The sequence below is a fragment of the Lactuca sativa genome, chromosome 4, assembly GCF_002870075.4.
Source record: "Lactuca sativa cultivar Salinas chromosome 4, Lsat_Salinas_v11, whole genome shotgun sequence".
Lineage (NCBI taxonomy): Eukaryota > Viridiplantae > Streptophyta > Magnoliopsida > Asterales > Asteraceae > Lactuca > Lactuca sativa.
This window is the reverse complement of record NC_056626.2, coordinates 161020251-161040839: the sequence shown is the minus strand read 5'-3', so window position 1 is coordinate 161040839 and position 20589 is coordinate 161020251. Positions and strand designations below refer to the sequence as shown.

Here is a 20589-nt window from a genome sequence, read left to right as displayed (position 1 = left end):
TCCCTTAAAAAAAAGAAAAAGATATGATATACAAAATTTGTAATGATAGATATTAATATATTATTGAATCTTTGATATGGCCTACTCAACTGCCATTGCTTTGAATCACTATTGTATTTCTTGTTAAAGAAATAAAAGACATAGTTGGCTTAATAGTAGCTATGTTTTCCCTTAACAGTTAATATGGACATTAATTTCTACCCAAATATGTTCAATCATTCTGATAAAAAGTTTATGTCATGAAACTTTATGTCAAATAGTTATAAATTCGATTTAGACATCATAAAATTCCATTTTGGGTAAGAAAGAAATGATAAACAACGTATTTACCATCATTCCTCATATTTCTTTATAATTTTTATCAAAATAGGTTTAAGTTTTTATAAATTTAGGATCTACACTAGTGGATATTTCTTTGCTTATGAAATCGTCACATGTTCCAATACAAGTAAGATCATCTAATAGTGATAATGGAGTGAGGGTATATTTGTCTTTTCATTAGGAGACATTTTATATCAATGGAATCAGTATAGGGACTCTAAGCCCCATGGAGGGTGGGGGACACTAGACCATAGGCTGAAAAAGATAGAAAAAATTAGATAAATGTTTTGGAATACCGTTTTGGCCCTCATGAAAGGGATGTGCCTCTTAAAAAGCAAAAGCTATGAAATACAAAATTTGTAATGTTAGATATAAATATATAATTGCATCTCTGATATGGCCTACTCAAATGCCATTGCTTTAAATCACCATGGTAGTTATTGTTTTCCCTTGAATAGTTAATATGGACATTAATTTTTACCCAAATGTTTTTAATCATTTCTGATAAAAGGTTAATGTGAAGAAACTTTATGTCAAATAATTATAAATTCGATTTATGCAGCATAAAACCCCATTTTGGGTATCAACCCACCTTTAACAAAGAAATGATAAACGTATTTACCTTCATCATTCCTCATAGTTCTTTACAACTTTTATTATTATTATTATTGTTATTATTATTATTATTATCAAAATACGTTTAAGCTTTTATCAATTTAGGATCTACACCAGTGGACACTCCACATACGTGACATAGCCAAAAGATTGGATTATTTACAAGGTTGAAAGATGTCATAACTCATACCCTTATTTCCGTCCAATATGAGAATAGCTCTATTATGCTATTTATTAACAATTCATAATCTTTTTTATAAAAAACTATAGCAGAATATTGAAAAGCAAATATAACATTAGGCTCTCCGGTATAACACCACATCTATTTGGTGTGGGGATGATGTGGCAGCGGCGTGGCCACGTAAAACCCGTCTTCTAGGCACGTAGGCGGAGTGTGGAGTGGGTTGCCTATTGGCTTTTGAGAGAGATATATTATTATTTTACTAAATATTTCTATTTTACACCTATAAATACTTACCAACAGTCAATTAGCATTTCCAAACTACAACCCTTTTTTTCTATCCTATCTATCAGAGTAAACTACAAGAATGGTCCCATATTCCTGACTTTTTTTTTTAATTGAGCCGTCCGTATAGTCTCCTTTTGTTTTGATTTTTGTCCCTAATCTAGATACAAAGACAATGCAGATTTAGGAGTATGATTAAATAGATGTGTCGGTCAGCCATTCTAAAAAAAATAAATTAACAAAGGGTTTTTGGTTTGACTGTATCATATCAGGTGTATTGGAAATGTTTATCTCCTTTAAGTGGTTGAGGTTTGAGAGTTCAAGTCTTGTAGTGAACAAAAACTATATATTTAGAAATAAAATTAAATGGTTGTGTGTTAGCCGTTTTAAAAAAATCAAGATAAAAAGCAAAATTTGGCCTTATTGATATTTTTTTTAAAATTTTTAAAATTTATTAATTTATTCAAAAATAATAAAATAGGTTCCATTTATTCCTATTCTTCCCTTATACCCAAAGAAAAAGATGAAAATCCTTTTTGTTGTTTCTCTGTCGCTTGCATCAACTATCCCTACCACCACCACCATGATCACCACCTACCCCTTTCTTCCTCCCTCCTCCTATCTCTTCAACAGAAATCTGCATCACCCTGCCCCTTTTCTTAGCCAACACTTATAGAAGATGATTAACTTGCATCTCCAATTCCCATACCTTCGATTCGAACCCACCGATTTCCATGAAAACCTAAAAACACATATATAATCACTTCATATAAGAACCCAAATGCTCATCCATTTGAAAGTTGCCCGTCTCTGTACGTGGGAGTCCATATCCTTTTTATAGGTCTTTTGGTCTTCAGTCAACTTATTCAACTTACTGCTAAATCCTTTTGTTCATCAACCCTTCCTTTTGAGGAAGATCATGAGTTACTATCGTCCCCAATGATGACACACCCTTATCCGGTTGCAAGTAATTACCATAATAAGTCTTCAATTGAACTTCAAATCTAACCACTGTCATAATCGGTAACAATTGAAGCGCAAAACTCCATTTCCTAATAACAAAACATCATCGACGACCTTCATTGGATCACCAGGGTTAAGATTTTTGAGTTACGCTTAACTAAGTTTGAGAAATCAAGCTCGCATTCTTGAAATTGAAGGCATGTTTGATGTGGTTATGTATTTACCATAATAACTTCTCAATAAAATACAGTCTTCATCGATGATTTCTGTTGTCCAATGTGAATTCCTTGTTGATCTATCTCGATTGAGAAAACCCATATCTCTAATAAGTTAATCTTACTTAACTATTTTTATAACCATCGCTAGTAAACTTTTGATGATGGATCATGGTTTTGTTGAACATAACCTGAGAGAAATCGGTTTGCAGGCTTGTCTTCCTTACACATACAAAGTTATAACGACGACGGACAAGAAGGCTGTAACGCCCGGTCTGTAGCATCCAAAATTTTCAAATAATTTTTCACAATTTTAAAACATACTTTCATTCATAAAATAATATTAAACATAATGTCCACTGTCATCATAGTAAAACATATCACATAATCATATAAACAAAAGCTCCATGAGTGTGTACAAATCATGCCGGCGCCTTCCCACGATCATCACTGGTACCTGAAACACATACACAAAACTCTGTAAGCATAAATGCTTAGTGAGTTCCCCAAAATACCACATAAACACATATTAGCCACTCAAGGCTGTAACTCTGATGACCCTCTGGTCGAATATCTCTGTGGGACCCTCTTGGTCCCATAACTCTCTGGAGCCACTGGTCCTAACTCTGTAAACTCTGAATCATGCATATCACATATCACTTAGAATCACAACACATAAATAGCATACAAGATACAATGTTACATAGCACTGATTACCACTCTAGGTAAAGTATAGTGAGAAGACTCACCTCGGGAATCTCGGTAAAATTTCGATATCAGAATACTGCCCTAGCCTCCGCCTAGTCAAAATAATAAATTACACCAAATAAATGTCTCTTCACAAATTGGATATTCTCTCATGCAAATCCCTAGAAGAGTAAAAGACCATTCTACCCCTCTACAGGCCCAAAGGCCCATTTGTTGACAAACCCTAAAAGTCAACCAAAAGTCAACTGTCCATTTTGACCAGACTCGCCGAGTGCATACGACGACTTGGCGAGTCCCATCATCCCCACAGACTCTTCCCTTTCTAAGCCTCACTCGACTCACTGAGTCACCCCTCAACTCACTGGGCCACCACTGAGTCAGACCCCGAGGCAACCCGGTCCGACTCGTCGAGTCTACATATGGCCTCGGCGAGTTTCCTCCATGGACTTGCTCAAACAACCTCCTAAGGTCAGATCTGCTTAGCCAAATCATAGATCTAACCCGTAAACACTCAAAAGTCATGTAAAGGTGCAACCTTTACGTGCATGCAACCCATTTCAAGCCTCAAATGGAGAAATAACACTAGAAATGGCAACCTAGTCTCCAATTCCTTATTTGCTTGCAAAAAGCTGGAAGATAATGGCTCTAGGGACCTCTCATGGTCCAGATCTGATGTTATTCATACCAAGGGGACCTTATACTCATTAGATCTCATAAAATTATGAGGGAAAAACCCTAAAACTATGAAATCCACCTTATGAACATGAAATGGAAAGAATTACACCTCTAAAGACAATATCTCAAGATGATTAGCTCCAATCCAAGCTCCCTTCACGTTCTAGATGGATCCTCTCTTCTTCCTCTAGCAAAATCACCCCAAAAATGAAGATTATGAGCCCTCTCTTGCACTCAAGCCTTCCTCACTCTCTCTAGGATTTCTCTGGAACAAGGTGGCCGCAAATGAAGGCCATAAGGGCTTTTAAATAGGCTCCAAACCCGAGGATTAGGGTTTTTCTAATCAGCACCGACTCGGCGAGTCAGGTCCCCGACTCGTCGAGTCCGCTCGTGAAACCGCGTCAATAGATAAGACTCTACTCGACGAGTTGAGGCGTCAACTCGTCAAGTTCCTCAATAAAACAATAAATAATTAATTAAATTAACATACCCGAACTCAAGATGTTATAATTCTCCCCCACTAGAATCAGACTTCGCCCTCGAAGTCTCGTTTTGCAAATAACTCTGGATACTGCTCGCGCATCTCAATCTCTGGTTCCCATGTCAGCTTCGACCCTTTCCGATGCTGCCACTGAACCTACACCAAGGACACCTCCTTGTTTCTCAAAACCTTGATTCTCCGATCCCGAATCACAATTGTCCTTTTAACATAATTCAGGCTCGCATCCACCTGAATATCCTCTAACGGTACCACCGCCGATTCAACGAGAATACACTTCCTCAACTGAGACACATGGAAGGTATCATGAATCTGACTCAACTCCGCAGGTAACTCCAAACGATACGCTACCCTGCCTACCCTCGCGATCACCCTGAATGGGCCACCAATAGTCTCTCTTCAGGTCCAAATACATCTTAGTGGGCCCAGGATGGATCGAAAACCTTGACCTGTGTGCCTCCTCCATCAAAATGGCACGTGTCCCACCCTCAAATGGCACCCAAACCCGGCCCTAAAAAGGTCATAAGCCCCCGGCTATCGGCAATGAACTCAGATATCTGTCCGATCACCCGCTCTCGCTTGCGGTTCTCCGGTTTCATGGCCTCTACCTGGGACTCCCGAATGGTGTCCAACACCGGAGTCATCACTGTCAATCTCAAACAAACATCTTGTATCAAGGCACTCTCCGCCATGCGACTCAGGGCATCAGCTACAACATTAGCCTTGCCCGGGTGGTACAAGATCTCACACTCATAATCCTTTACCATATCCAACCATTTCCTCTGGCGCACATTCAGGTTGGACTGATCCATCAGATATTTCAAGTTCTTGTGATCCGTGTAAATGGTACACCGGACTCCGTACAAATAGTGAAGCCAGATCTTGAGGGCGAACACCACAGCCCCCAACTCCAAATCGTGAGTAGGATACATTGTCTCATGAGGCTTCAGCTGCCTCGATGCGTATGCTATCACATGCCCTCTCTGCATTAGCACCGCACCTAGTCCCGATATCGATGCGTCACAATATACCACAAAGTCCTCTATTCCCTCCGGAAAGGCTAACACTAGGGTTTTGCACAATCTCTGGCAAAGTGTCTCGAATGAGGCCTGCTGCTCTGGGCCCCAACTGAAAGTCACACCCTTCCGGGTTAGTCTGGTGAGAGGAACATAAATCCTGGATGAATCTCCGATAATAATTGGCTAACCCCAGGAAACTCCTGATCTCCGAAGGGGATCTCGACACCTCCCAAGTCATCCCCGCCTCAATCTTGGCCGGATCGAACAATATCCCATTCTGGTTGACGAGGTGTCCTAGAAATTGGACCTCTCGTAACCAGAAATCGTATTTGGAGAATTTGGCGTAAAGCCTCTCCGATCTCAGAACTCCGAGGATCTCCCTCAAATGCTCCTGATGCTGCTCTCTGGATCTCGAATACACCAATATATCATCAATGAACACGATCACCGAACGATCCAACATCGGCCTGCACACCCTGTTCATGAGATCCATGAATGCCGCCGGTGCATTGATGAGCCCGAAAGGCATCACCACGAACTCGTAATGCCCGTAACAAGTCCTGAATGTTGTCTTCTGGATATCCTCATCATGCACCCTCATCTGATGATATCCAGACCTCAAATCAATCTTGGAGAACCAAGACGCTCCCTGCAACTGATCGAACAAATCGTCAATCCTCGGTAAGGGGTAACAGTTCTTGACCGTCAGCTTGTTCAACTCCCGGTAATCAATGCACATCCGGTGTGAACCATCCTTCTTAATGACAAAAAGAATCGGTGCTCCCCATGGCGAGCTACTCGGCCGTATAAACCCCTTATCATAATGTGTTGATAAGGAAAGTCATTATCTGATAATGTGAGTGGTATTAGAATAGAAATTAAAGTCTTTGTTTTGTGGTTATCTTCTTATATACTTGTGGTATATATAGATGATAGGATATCGAGTTAGGGTATCAGTTGCGAAGGAAAGGGTTGTATCAAAGTTGGAGTTATTTATTTGTAATAACAAGTGAATTTCCTTTAATCCATTGTGTTATTTCTGCTTTATTTCTTTAATTGGTATCAGAGCATTGAAATAAAATGGGGATGTTGCCAATCCAGACACAAGTGGAACGAAAGAAGGATCGTCTCTCTCACTTTATGTGTCTATGTTAAATTCCACAAATTACATAGTATGGTCAATCCGAATGAAGGTAATCCTTAACGTGCATCAGGATTGGGATACCATTGATCCAGGAACGACCGACGTTAAAAAGAATAACATCTCTATTGTAGTCCTTTTCCAAGCAAATCCCGAAGACCTCATCTTGCAAGTTGGTTGGATGAACACGACAGGAGAAATTTGGAATGCAATCAAGACATGTCATCTAGGTGTTGATATGGTACGAGAAGCATGTTTGAAAACTCTCGCAACCAAGTTTGACAATTTAAAGATGAAGGAGATAAGTACTATCGACAAATTCATTAGCAACCTCTCAGGTATCGCGTCAAAGTCAGCATCTCTTGGTGAAACTATCCCTGAGAGCAAACTAGTGAAGAAATTCCTCATTAGCCTATTAAGAAATTAAACTCGTTCATATTGTTGCTTCAATAAAGCAAGTTCTCGCTTTTAAAATTGTTGGATACGAAGATGTGGTGGGAGCGATTGAAGGCTTATAAAGAACGTATTCTTGAGGATGAACCCGGTATCGATCAAGGCAAGTTGTTGTTCAACAACACAACACCCAACACTCGAAATCATGATGCCAACAAAGGAGGGCAAGGATCAAGGCAAGGATCAAGGCAAGGATGAGGTGGAGGTCGCCAATCTCAAAATCAACGTCGACCCACACCTACTTCCAATGAAGAGACCGATAATCTAAAACCTAAATCAAAGACCAAAGATGGATCAAAAGTTCAATGTTAAATTTGTGACAAATTTGGTCACTTTGCGTCCCAGTACTCACAACGGATGGCAGACTAGGAGGAAGCTAGCGTGGCAAAAGTTGATGATCACGACCCATGACTGTTTATGTTAAAAACACTTCATGAGACTATGTTTTTAAATGAAGATAAAGTGATACCCAATAGATACGAGACGGGAAAAGATGAGAATGACATATGGTACTTAGATAATGGCGCAAGTAACCACATGACATGTAACCTCTCATTCTTCACTGAGAGGTTACATACCTGATCTCAAGGCCAACATAATTAGTTTGGATAAGAAACAAAAATTGGTTGTGAAGTTTCAATGAAAGGAGATCATTCCTTTATGATACCCATGGAACCCTCATGTTCAAGTTAAAACGCTCGATGAATAGGCTGTACAAAACTAGAATCCTCGTTGGAAGACCCATCTGTTTACATAGCCGCCTAGGATATCAAAATTGGTTGTGGCATGTAAGGCTAGGTCATGCTATCTTTGACATAGTTTCAAATATGTCAAAAAGGATCTAGTTATTGGCTTACCACCCATTACATGGAATAACCAACTATGTGAGTCGTGCATGGTAACAAAAACATAGTAAAAAACCTTTCCCTAAAAACACCAAATATCGAGCAAAAGAAACCTTGGAACTAATTCATGGAGATCTAGATGGACAAATCTCACCATCTACCATTGTTGGAAATAAGTTTTTTTTTTATCTTAATCAATGATTACTCACGTTTTATGTGGTGTTATCTTATGAAAGAAAAAATAAATGCACTAACCTATTTCAAGATGTTCAAGGTCACAGTAGAAAAAGAAACCAACAAATCAATCCAAGTGTTTCAAACAGATAGAGGCGGTGAACTCTCTTTGTGAAGATCACGGGATGATAAGACACCTCATAGCTCCATACACGCCACAACATAACGACGTAGTGGAAAGAAGAAATTGTACTCTTATCAAGACGACATGAAGTATCTTGAAAGAAAAAACAAGCTCCTAACTACCTTTAGGGAGAAGCAATAAATCATGCAACCTACATCATAAATCGAATTCCAACAAAAGCAGTTAAAGAGCCAACTCCATATCAACTATACTACAAGCGACAACCCAACATTAAACATATTCGAGTATTTGTATGTGTAACCTATGCAAAAACGGTTAGAACACAGTTAAGAAAGCTTGATGAACACTCAAGAAAACCAATTCATCTCGCATCAGAACCAAGAATGAAAGCATATCAGTTGTATGATCCAATTTGTCGCAAAATTATTGTATCTCGAGACATGATTTTTGACGAAAAACACGAATTGGGATGAGAAGTCACTGGTCGATTCTAACTTAAAACATAAACCTGGTATGTTTTGGGTTCTTTGGTAAGGGATAGTAAACACTAGAGAAGGATCTGTAGCAGATGGGTTAGACCATATTAATCGTGAGCAAACAAGAGGAGAAATGAGGTAGAACTTGAACAACCAGTCGAATCCAATGAAGATCGCGAAGATCCTCCCCCACGAAGGTTAAGCAGGACCAGTTATCCACCATGTAGGTATGATGACTAAAAATAAAATTATATGTTGATAACATTCACATTCTCCTTTCATTAAACGATGACAAGACATCAAGTTATAACGAAGTACAAGATAATCCAAACTGGGTTAAAGCTATGGAGGAAGAAATTGCCTCTATCGAAAAAATGGTACCTATAAGTTAATCTCAAAAGACAACAACATGACCATTATTAGCCTAAAATGGGTATTTAATGTTAAAAGGGATGCAAATTGTTCAGCTAGCTAGTACAAAGCAAGGCTTGTAGAAAAAGGCTACCTACAACAACATGGCGTTGAATTTGATGAAGTATTTGCACCAGTTACCTGAATTGAAACTATTCGAATTTTTATTTCTCTTGTGGCTTAAAAAGGGTGGGAGTTGCATTAATTAGACGTAAAATATACTTTTATTCATGGTGAATTGCTAGCAGATGTGTTAGTTCACCAACTAGAAGGTTTCAAAAAGGGAGAGAAGATTTAGTACAAATTAAAAAAGGCATTATATAGCCTGCGACAAGCACCACACACATGCAATATCAAGTTGGACAAAATTTTGAAAGAAATGAAGTTTTAGATATGTGTGCAAGAACAATTTTTCTATCGAAGGTGCATAGGAACATATTTACTCATGGTCGGTGTATACATTAATGATTTGGTAGCTACAAGAGCAAGCACAAACATCATATCCAAATTCAAGCGAGCAATGGATAATAGTTTTGATATGACTGATCTGGGTATGCTAATATATTATCTAGGTATCGAGGTATATTAATGGAAGGATGACATCATTATCACATAAGAAATCTTTACGAAAAAAGTAATCAAAGATGCAGGCATGGATGATTGCAATACAACACTAATTTCTATGGAATCGAATATGAAATTCTCAAAAAATATTGAAGAAGAACACATAGATGCCACAAAGTATCTAAGTCTTGTGGGAAGACTAAGGTATTTACTACAGACAAGACCTGACCTTTCATATTCGGTTGGCATTACATGCAGATATATGGGAACTCCAAAAAAGTCTCACGTGGCTACAATAAAGCAAATTCTAAGGTATATTAAAGGAAATTTGGGATTTGTAATAAGGTATAGTCATGGTAAACCAATGAAATTATTGGGATATAGTGATAACAGTCGCAATATAAATCAAGATGATGAGAGGAGTACAACTGGACATGTTTTCTATCTTGGAAAGTCACCTATCACTTGGTGTTGACAGAAAACACGAAATGGTGGTGTTGTCTTCATGTGAAGTAGAATATATGGTTGCATGTGCTACCAGTTGTCAAGAAATCTAGTTATGTGATCTTCTTCAAGAAATAATTGGATCAAAATTGCAATAGAGTAATTGAGTTTGATAACACATTTGCAATCACGTTGGTTAAAATCCAGTTTTTTTATTGCCGATGTAAACATATAAAGTCCCGCTACCACTAAATTCGAGAACTTGAAAAAGAGAATGGAATATTAGTGGAGCATGTTAGTGGGAAGGAATAGTGTGTACACATTCTAACAAAGGTACTTTCCAAGATCAAGTTTGTTGAGTTGCGCAGGCTTCTTGGGGTGGAGGTCCTCTCAATTTCCATTCGAAAATTAGGAGTGAATGTTGGTAATTTTCGGTCACAAGAGGAATCTTTGATAGACCTTATCATAATGTGTTGATAAGGAAAGTCATTATCTATTAATATGAGTAGGTATTAGAATTGAATTCAAAGTCTTTGTTTTGTGGTTATCTTCTCATATACATGTGGTGTGTATATAAATATACATATACATACATACATATATACATACATATATATATATATATATATATATATATATATATATATATATATATATATATATGTAGAGTAAATTATACGAATGGTCCCTATGGTTTAGGGTAATTTGCGCGTTTGGTCCCTAACTTATTTTTTTAACTCGGAAGGTCTCTACAGTTTGTTTTTGTTACACGCTTGGTCCCTGTCTTACCTAAAAAACATATTTTTCCATTGATTTTTTAATTTATTTAAATAAACATACCACCAACCTCATCCTCATCACGTTTCCTTACCTACTCAACCATTTTTTCTTATTTAAATAATAGTATTTTTAGGTAAGATAGGGACCAAACGCGTAACGAAAACAAAGAGTAGGGACCCATGGCGTAACAAAAACAAATAGGAGGGACTTTCTGAGTTAAAAAAACAAATTAGGGACCAAATGCGCAAATTACCCCAAACCATAGGGACCATTCGTGTAATTTACTCATATATATATATATATATATATATATATATATATATATATATGTGTGTGTGTGTGTGTGTGTGTGTGCGTGTGTATGTATGTATGTGTGTTTGATAGGATATCGAGTTAGGGTATCAGTTAAGAAGGAAAGGGTTGTATCAAAGTTTGAGTTATTTCTTTGTTATAAAAAGTGAATTTCCTCTAATCCTTTTTGTTAATTTTGCACAAATTTAGTTCTTTAGATCACATATAAGAGTGTATAAGCACCAAGTTACGACTACAACATTTACTAGACCGCCACAACATGATATTATGGTTTAACATCTGAGAAGGATATAGCGATGTGACCTTTTGATGATCATAAGAGTAAATTACCATGAAGGTATTGGTGACTTATGTCACCGATATTATTTAAAAGTTTAACAGATTAATTTTTTGACCAAATGCAATCTTGAAAAACATTAAACAAGTAAAGGTGGTGCAAAGTGAACACTTGTTTGAGTTTTTTCAAGATTCAAAATAGATTGTCATTTAGGGGCGAGGTCCCTGAACAAACAAGGTTACGGGGGTAGTGGGGTCCAAGGGTCAGAGCCCTAGCCGAGTTATGTTGCTATGTTAAAAATGCATCAGAAATCGAGATTTTAGAAAATTTACCTATTTTTTGACTTTTATCTTGACCGTTAATTAAAACCTGTATTTTGTGATAGTTTGGAAATTGTCTTGTGACAGTTTTGGTGGTTTTCTGATAGGAAAGCTAAATCTAGTTTTTTTGTCATTATTATTGATACACTAAGATATAACACTCTCTTTCTCTGTTCTTGCATCTTTTTTGAGTCTCATCCAAATGAAGTTTCGGGAGTACCAATGAAATACTTCAATTTGAAAGTAATTTTACGATTCTCAGATTTCCAACTACTCTCAATCCCCAAATTTCTAACACAAGGAAAATACAGTAGGCAAACGTGGAACGACAGGCTGCAGGATAGCCCTACTAATCGACATTAAGTAAGAAATGATATTGACAGATTGTCGAGGAGGAATATAACTGCACCATGTGATAAAAAAATGCCTTAAACATAATGTTGTATGAGTTGTAAGGTATTTGGTGTTGCTCCCTCATGTCACACACAAATAACCATATTTGATGGACACAAGTACTAAATCCAAATGAGTGAACATTAAATATTGAAGTGTCCGTATACTAAATCCAAATTTTATGATACAACATCAATCCTCAACCGAGGGAATTGTTGAATCGACATTAGAGTAAGAAATGAGTCTGGAGTGATTGTCAAGGAGGCATATAATTGCAACTTGTGATCAAGAGTATGAGGCAACTTTACCATGTGATCAACAATGCCTCAAACATAACGTTGGATGATATTTATGGTATTGGGTGCCGCTTTCTCATGTCAAGCATATTTAAATATATTTGATGGACACATACGCTAAGTCTAAATGAGTGAACATTAAATATGGAAGTGTCCAACTAATTTTGTGATAGAACATGGCTCCTCGACTGAGGAATCGTTGAATCAAATTTTTCTTGACTTTCCATAGGTGTTCAGATAGGATTAAAATACTTAGCATATTGGCATGATTGAGAATGTTAGTATCGTATTGGCGCTCACAAAGGGATGAGCCATATTGCAATACGTAACAGAGATGCTCAGAAAATAACTACAATAATCCAATTAGTTATGTCAAACTCCTTACTGAGTGATATAATCACTGTCTACAGGGTGGTGGAAGTGGACGAATAAGTAAGATATCGTCAATATTAAGCAACAAGTTTGTCAATGATTGTATAAGTTAGAATATATGTGGAGAAATATGATTTTCTCACTTGAAACCTAATATGGGTGACAACTAAGCATATTTCTAAAAACCAAGAGTACGGTGCTCGTTTTATTGTCTATATTTATTTTTGAAAGTGATAGACAAATGTATGTTGTGATACATTTGTGGTATTTAAGGGGTAGGGTTGGGGTTGATGTATATACACAGTTTTTTCAAGGTTCCTATAAATGAACATATTTTTCACATAAAGCGGTTAAACTAGCTAATGATTGAATATGGAACAATTAAGACCTATACAGATCATGGTCATTTTGACAACATGACCAAAAGTCTTATTGGATTTGATATCTATCTTCTGACTTTTACCATTTGGTACCACCTAAGATTTTTAATAGGATAAAATGATAACACCATGATCTTTTTATTTGAACATGCACATAGATCTAACAGTATTAACACACACGCGAGTTTTAAAACACGTACCATGTAACCTTAGTAACAAAGCTATTATATTTAAGCGTATTTCATTGTTCCATTTAGGGTTGTAAAAGGGTCAAGATATTGGAACGAGCACATAAGGGTTGATGATGGTATGTAGGTAAGGCATTAAGTGGGTTTATAGATGAGAATTTTAGGACATGTATCAAAGGATGACAAGGATTAGAAACTATCTATGTGGTAGTTACGGACACTATTGGATGTCTGACATATATGGTTGGAATTCCTGCCTCAAAGAGCCATTTGGAAGTTGAGTGCTGGAGAAGGGGTATGGTAGAAGGTGGTATCTCAATTAAGGATTTAGGAGGTACAGTTAACTTAAGGAGTTAATGAGAGATAAAACATTGGTGAACACATCTAGGAAGTCATGTGAGGGTGTGTGAGTTAATATCATGTAGACAAAGGAAAACATTTTCATTAAATATTATGCATCGAGATACGATGACACATTTGATAGATTTATCACGACATTATTAGCTCTTATTAATTGATGGATAAAAAAGAACTATGCAGGGGTATTGTATGGATCAATTTTATGTGGTATAGGTATGTATGGATAACATAGACAACAAAAACATATAATTGGGTGAATGAATGACTTTTCTTAATCAATTTAGAGAATAGACTCACAATTCTAGTGGAAATGTAATGTGAAATATTCAGCAAGTGAGTGGTAATTTGAAATGCTTCTACCTATAAGGTAGAGGTAAGTGTGCATGAATAAAGAATATACGAACAATGTTATTTGTGGTTCATGTCATCTATTCAGATTTTCCAGTTTTTTTGCATGTACTTGGATAGGAAAAGTATTTGGATATTTTTTGGGTCAAAATGGTCACAAAATGAGGAGTTGGTGAATTCTTCATTTTGTTCACACAAAAAGACCTTGATTCCAAACCAAATTGAGTTTTGGCATAAGAAAAAATGAAGACATCTAGAATAGCGTTTGGCTTATGGAGAAATGTATATACCTATATGAAGTAAGATTGATGATCAGAAAAGATAATGTAATATCTAATGCCACTACCATCAACAATATATCCACAAACTAGAATGTATACTACTAACAAAGGACTTGATAATTGACTCAAACATTAATCGAGAGTCTACCATGATTTCTATATTGACGGCATAACATGTGCGACTTTCCTTAATGATAAGAAATAAAAAGACTTCACAAAATATAGTTAAGCATGTTATCATTAGGTTAACTAAAGTGATAATGCCATAATAATGAACTAGATAACGTAAAAGAAAGATGGAAAGATTCTTTATGCATGGAAAGATATTGGTCTCTTTTTAATCACATTGGATGAGAGTTTGGCGGGTCCGACACTTTTTCACTAAAATAAAATTCAAAAAAGTAAATAAAACGTTTTTATCTTTGGTGTTTAGTTGTACTAAAATGAGTTATTCATTATGTGAGCAATGATGAGAACTTGGTGAAGGTGCAAAGGTCTATAAGGATTAGGTAATTCATAGTAACTTGTATGGGTGGTCAAAATCAATGACCTATCACCAATAGATATGAATGAAATAGTGTTTTTACTAGAAACTAATATAAGTAAACCATAAGTAGTCCATATGCATCGTTGTTGGATGTTGATGGTGGTTGGTTGTTCATTGGCAATATGTTTGTTTCGTTGATTATTAGGATGAATGGAGCATCGATTATAGTTCTATGGTTGATGGTGGTGGGGGCGGCGGGGGGGGGGGGGGGAGTTCAACATATATCATAGTTAGTAAAGAGAAGTGGTCACCTATGGAAAAGACAAAGGGAGTCGAAAGCTTGAAAATTCAGAAGTTTAACTTTGATGGTCGGGGTCCGGTGTTGCTAATAGTGAGGCAAATTTTTCAACATTATCTAGGGTACAACTAAGTTATAGGGAAAGCAAACCTAAGAAAATTAAGGCTTCTATGTAGAGCTATAAGAAAACCTAAGAAAAATAAGGCTTCAATGTAGCGTTATGATTTTCGATAATTTGATATATATATATATATATATATATATATATATATATATATATATATATATATATATATATATATATATATATATATATATATATATATGAGAAAAGGGAATATAAGGCTGTTAGGGATCTCATCTTAGGTGTGGAACTCTAAAACCTACGTCGTTTTGAGTTGAATACAATTATACAAATCCCGTATATTGGCCTTCCTTTCGTTCCGGATTATCACGATCTCCTTGAAGATAGCTCCCAACCTTATTTTAGGTTTCCACTAAACGACTTCAATTATCCAGATTATCAGGCTTCCATTTTTTATGATCATAATCATTTTATTCTAGGTTCTCATTGTCGCGTTCTTAATGTCCATGGTTGGCATTCATAACTTAAAAAAAATATTTTCAACTGATATGTTTATTGATTGTTTATTATTATTATTATTTTATTATTATTTTTATTATTTTTATTTTTTTTAATTCTTATTGCTTTTTTAAGATGTACCACGTGGATCTTGAAAATAGAATAAAATATGCTCTCCAATTCGGAAATATAAGTTCATATAGGTGATATGTGCATAATTAGTTCATATTAAGTATACATTTTTACTCATTTATTAGCTAAATTATTGCATATTATGGACAAAAGGTACTTAAAAGTGTTAAATTATGTTTTTCAGTCCAAAGATGAAGCTCGGAAGCGAAAGGAAGCGGGAGAAATAGTTAGAAGATCGAGAATGAAATAAAGAAGAAAAACACTAAAAATGGCACCTACTCGGCGAGTCAGATCGACTACTCGGCGAGTCCAATCGAAGAATCGAGAAGATAATGACTCGGGATCCCAGAGAGTTATCACAATACGGGGAATGTGAGAGGGACTCGACGAGTCGATTCGTATATTTAAAGATAATTCCACAGATCGATAGAGGGGAGTTCTGGGACGATTCAGAAGTACCTTGCTGCGATTGAGAAGCCAGAGAAACCCTAGAAGACAACAAAAGGAGCTAGAATTCAATTCCGGAGAGTAATTGAGGCAAAATTTCATCATTCCATTTATTCTTTTGTTTTATCATTATGGTTAAGCAATTTGACTTTGTTTGTTTGCTATTATTTACTTCAATTATGAGCTAAAACCTTTAGACTTCTGTTTGGGGATACAAAGTTGACAATATGGTTTGATTGATTGGTAGGATTAATTCCAAGTTGGTGAATCTTTGTTATTTTAGCTTGCTAAAGAACCTTGTGTGTGAATAATAATTAATTTTCTGTTAATAGGAAGATAATTGATTAGCATGAACATCTATTGATTATTGACCTCATATGCTATGTGATCACTATGCTATATGTCTAGGATTAATGAATATGAAACTAGAATTAATAAGAAAATTGAGTAAATTCATGTGCAAGCTTTTAAGATGACCATCAAACAAGGAGTTAATTAAAAGAATAAATTAGTTAACTATTGCAAGTCTAACTTAACCTGAATAATTAATCTAGTGAATATAATTAAATTAGACAATTGGCCACTGTTTAAGTTAGTTTTTTTGCTAAGGATTAGGGTAGTGAATACGAATCTAATCACTTGAATCGGTAACCAACGAAAGAGTTAATCCATTGCACCATTACCTTGAAATCAACCATAGAGTTAACCAAGTTGAACTAAACAGAAGTTCCTTTCCAAGTATTGAATCTAGTTAAGTTGTTATTTTCTAGTCTTAAATTAGTAATAGTTAGTAAGTTTCTAGTCTTGTAAAACTAGAGAAAACCCCTACTTCTTAATTAACTTAGATAAAATTAGTTTTTAATTTAATTTGCCGTTCCCTGTGATCGATACCCTACTTATTTAGCTATACCACAATTGATAGGTTCACTGCCTTTTGTGTGTTATTTGATAATTAAAAGTAGGTTTAAAAGTAAGTGAGTTTACACACATCAAGTTTTTGGCGCCGTTGCCGGGGGACGGTTCTAAAATTAATATTAAATTCTAGTTTAATCGATCTTTTGTGTGGGATTTATCTTACACAAAGTTATTTACAAAGTAATTCAGTAAGTAGAATTAGTTTATAAAAAATTCGTTTTTAGAATAACTTGAAATTTTCTTTTCTATTTTTGCCTTGAACTCGCCGAGTGCACTCGTGCCGACTCGACGAGTACATCGCTGTTTCAATCTTTATTTTTTATTTCGTTTTACGCGTTCTGTTTCTTTTGTTTTGTTTGTTTACAGTTGTTTCATGACCCGAGGATCTGATACACCTCTAGTCCCTCCTTTGGAAGACCCGGAATCCGCACTAAGAAAAAGCAAAGGAAAAGCCGTTGGAGAAACCACATCTTCAAAGAACTCACCACTCAAAAACTTAAAATCCGTTTTCAGCAAGAAGAAGAGCAGCAAATCAGGAGCATCCAGTGCCCCGTTGACAGTTGAAGAACCAATTCAAGAAGATATCAAGTACGAGACCGAGGAAGAAGAAGAGCATACTTACGAGCACGAAACCGATTCCGAAGAAGAGTTAGCTATCACAATGGCTAACATTGATGAAGTCCCCATGGGGGAATGAAAGAAAAGGATGCGTGATGACACCGGGCCGGGGCTTGTGCAACCCGCAATTCCCGCGACCGCTACTTTCGAACTAAAAGGACATATTCTCGCCTAACTCAAGGAGTTTCCTTTTTACGGGAAGGATCACGAAGACGCTTACAAGCACTTGGACGAAGTGTATGATGTGGCCGATTACTTCAACATCCCGAATGTTCCACGCGAGACCCAACTTCTTCGCATGCTTCCTGTTACATTTAAAGGAGCCGCAAAAGATTGGTTAAAGTCACTTCCTCCCGGATCGGTCACCACATGGGCCAAGATGAAAGAAGAGTTCATAGACCATTTTTGCCCGCCCTCCAAGATAGCCAAGCTAAAGAAAGCCATTGCCAACTTCGAGCAACAACCCGGAGAATCCCTTTATGAAGCTTGGGAAAGATACAAGAGCCTACTTAGAAATTGCCCACACCATGACCTTAATAGCCAACAAGAGGTCTCCATTTTCTATGATGGAGTCAATGTCACCACAAGGCAATTGCATGATTCTCAAGGCCCACTCACAAAGAAGGCGCCCCCGGTAATTAAAGAATTAATTGAAGAATTCTCTAAGCACTCTAGAGAATACCATAATCCGAGAAACGAAGTAAGTCGTGGGGTAGTGAACGCGGAAAATGATAGCATGGCGGTGGTGATAGCTAAGCTTGATAGTCTAGATCGAAGAATGACAAAAATGGATCAAGCAATCCATGCTATTAGGGTAGGATGCGAAAATTGTAGAGGGCCCCATCTCACAAAGGATTGTGATTTGGATGAGAATGGAAATAAGAAAGCTCAAGTCTTTTATTCAAGTGGTGATCGATATGATGAAAATTGGCGGAAACCTAAGAAGGAATGGATACCATACGAAGAGTATAAGAAGGCAAAGGAGGAGAAATACAAGCAGAAGGAGAGGGGACTATACCAAAAGGAAGAACCGGTAGAAAAGAAAGCCGATTTAGAAGAGTTATTCACTAGATTCATAGCCGCGTCTGAAAAAAGACACAATGATCACGATGCTGCCATACACGAGACCAGAAACATGCTTAGGAATCAGCAAGCATCAATTCTCAACATTGAGAAACAGCTGGGGCAGCTTGCGCATCAAGTGAATGATAGAAGACCGGGTCAACTTCCAAGTAACACCGAACCCAATCCAAGAATGGAGAATGTAAGTGTAATAACCTCCAGTAGTGAAGAAACATTCACAAAAGCACTGAGAATTTCCAAGAAGAAGGCAGAAAAGATAGAAGAGTCGGATCCAGCAAAACCCGATCCGACTCGCCGAGTCACTCCAATGGACTCGACGAGTCCATACGTAAATGATAAAACTGCCAGTTCTTTGAAGCCTTATAACCCTCCTCTGCCATACCCAATCAAAGCCATGCCTGCAGAAAAAGTAGAAGCATACAGAACCTTCATGACGCATGTTAAAGCTTTAAAAGTTAATGTGTCATTTGTGGAAACAATGCTCCAAACACCCAAGTACTTCAACTTGCTTAAGGGCCTTTTTGCTGCTAGGAAAGATTTGGCTGAAGTCGCGGAAATATTGATGAGTGAGCTACCTGAAAAGACGGGTGATCCGGGAAATATTGTGATCTCGTGCCAATTTGGTAATGAAGTTTCCACCCGAGCATTAGCTGATTCGGGGGCAAGCATCAATTTGATGCCTTTGTCATTCTTTAAGAAGTTGAATTTACCAGAACCAAGGCCGGTGAATATGAGGATCCATTTGGCGGACAAGACGATAATTCATCCACAAGGCGTTTGTGAGGATCTCCTAATAAAAGTGGACAAGTTTATTTTCCCAGTAGACTTCGTGGTAGTTGATATGAAAGAAGACCCCGAAATTCCAATTATTTTGGGGAGATCATTCGTGAACACCGCGTGTGCTTTAATTGATATATGTGAGTCTACATTGACATTAAGGGTGGGTGATGAATCTATAATGTTTAAAGCTATTCCAGAAGCCAAGCAAGAAGAAGAAAAGAATGAAGAAATCTCAATTATCCAATTGGATGATGAGATATTACAAGAAGAGCTTGCACGTTTGCTAAAAGAAGATCCAAGAAAATTTTTGATACACTCTGAAGAAGATGTAGATGTTAACAAGGACTTGGAAGAGTTAGAAAAGCTACTGGAAGGAGCCAACTCAGAAAACACCCAAGAAGTGATGAAACCCGATCAAACTCGCCGAGTCACCTTAATGGACTCGACGAGTCCAGTCAAATTTGACAAAGACTTGGCCGAATTAAATCTGTTTGTTACTAGTTCTTCACATACCTTGGATTTAGATAGTATTCATGATTCTTTAGAAGAACAAACAACAGAAGGAGGAAAGGGAAAGAAAGTTCAATACGCCGATGTAGCATGTCTTGATACGATTCCTTTTGAAGATGGGTTGAGCACAGGAAAGGATGAAGAGACAAAGGAGAGGAGGGTGGAAGCTGATCAACCATTCACTACTAAACCTAAAGCACGAACCATCATGAAATATGAAGTAATTAAATTTAAAGAGAAGGAGGTGCAAAAGAAGGTGAAAAAGAATGGGGGTAAAGAAGAGAAAGAGGAAAAG

At 36.9% G+C, this 20589-nt stretch overlaps 1 non-coding gene across 1 annotated transcript; it reads right to left on the bottom strand.

Annotated features, from left to right (window-relative positions):
* Positions 1–18348: 18348 nt before the first annotated feature.
* On the bottom strand, positions 18349–18455 carry LOC128134017 (small nucleolar RNA R71). The gene has a single exon (XR_008232351.1). It is a non-coding gene; the product is annotated as a small nucleolar RNA R71 (small nucleolar RNA).
* Positions 18456–20589: the final 2134 nt, after the last annotated feature.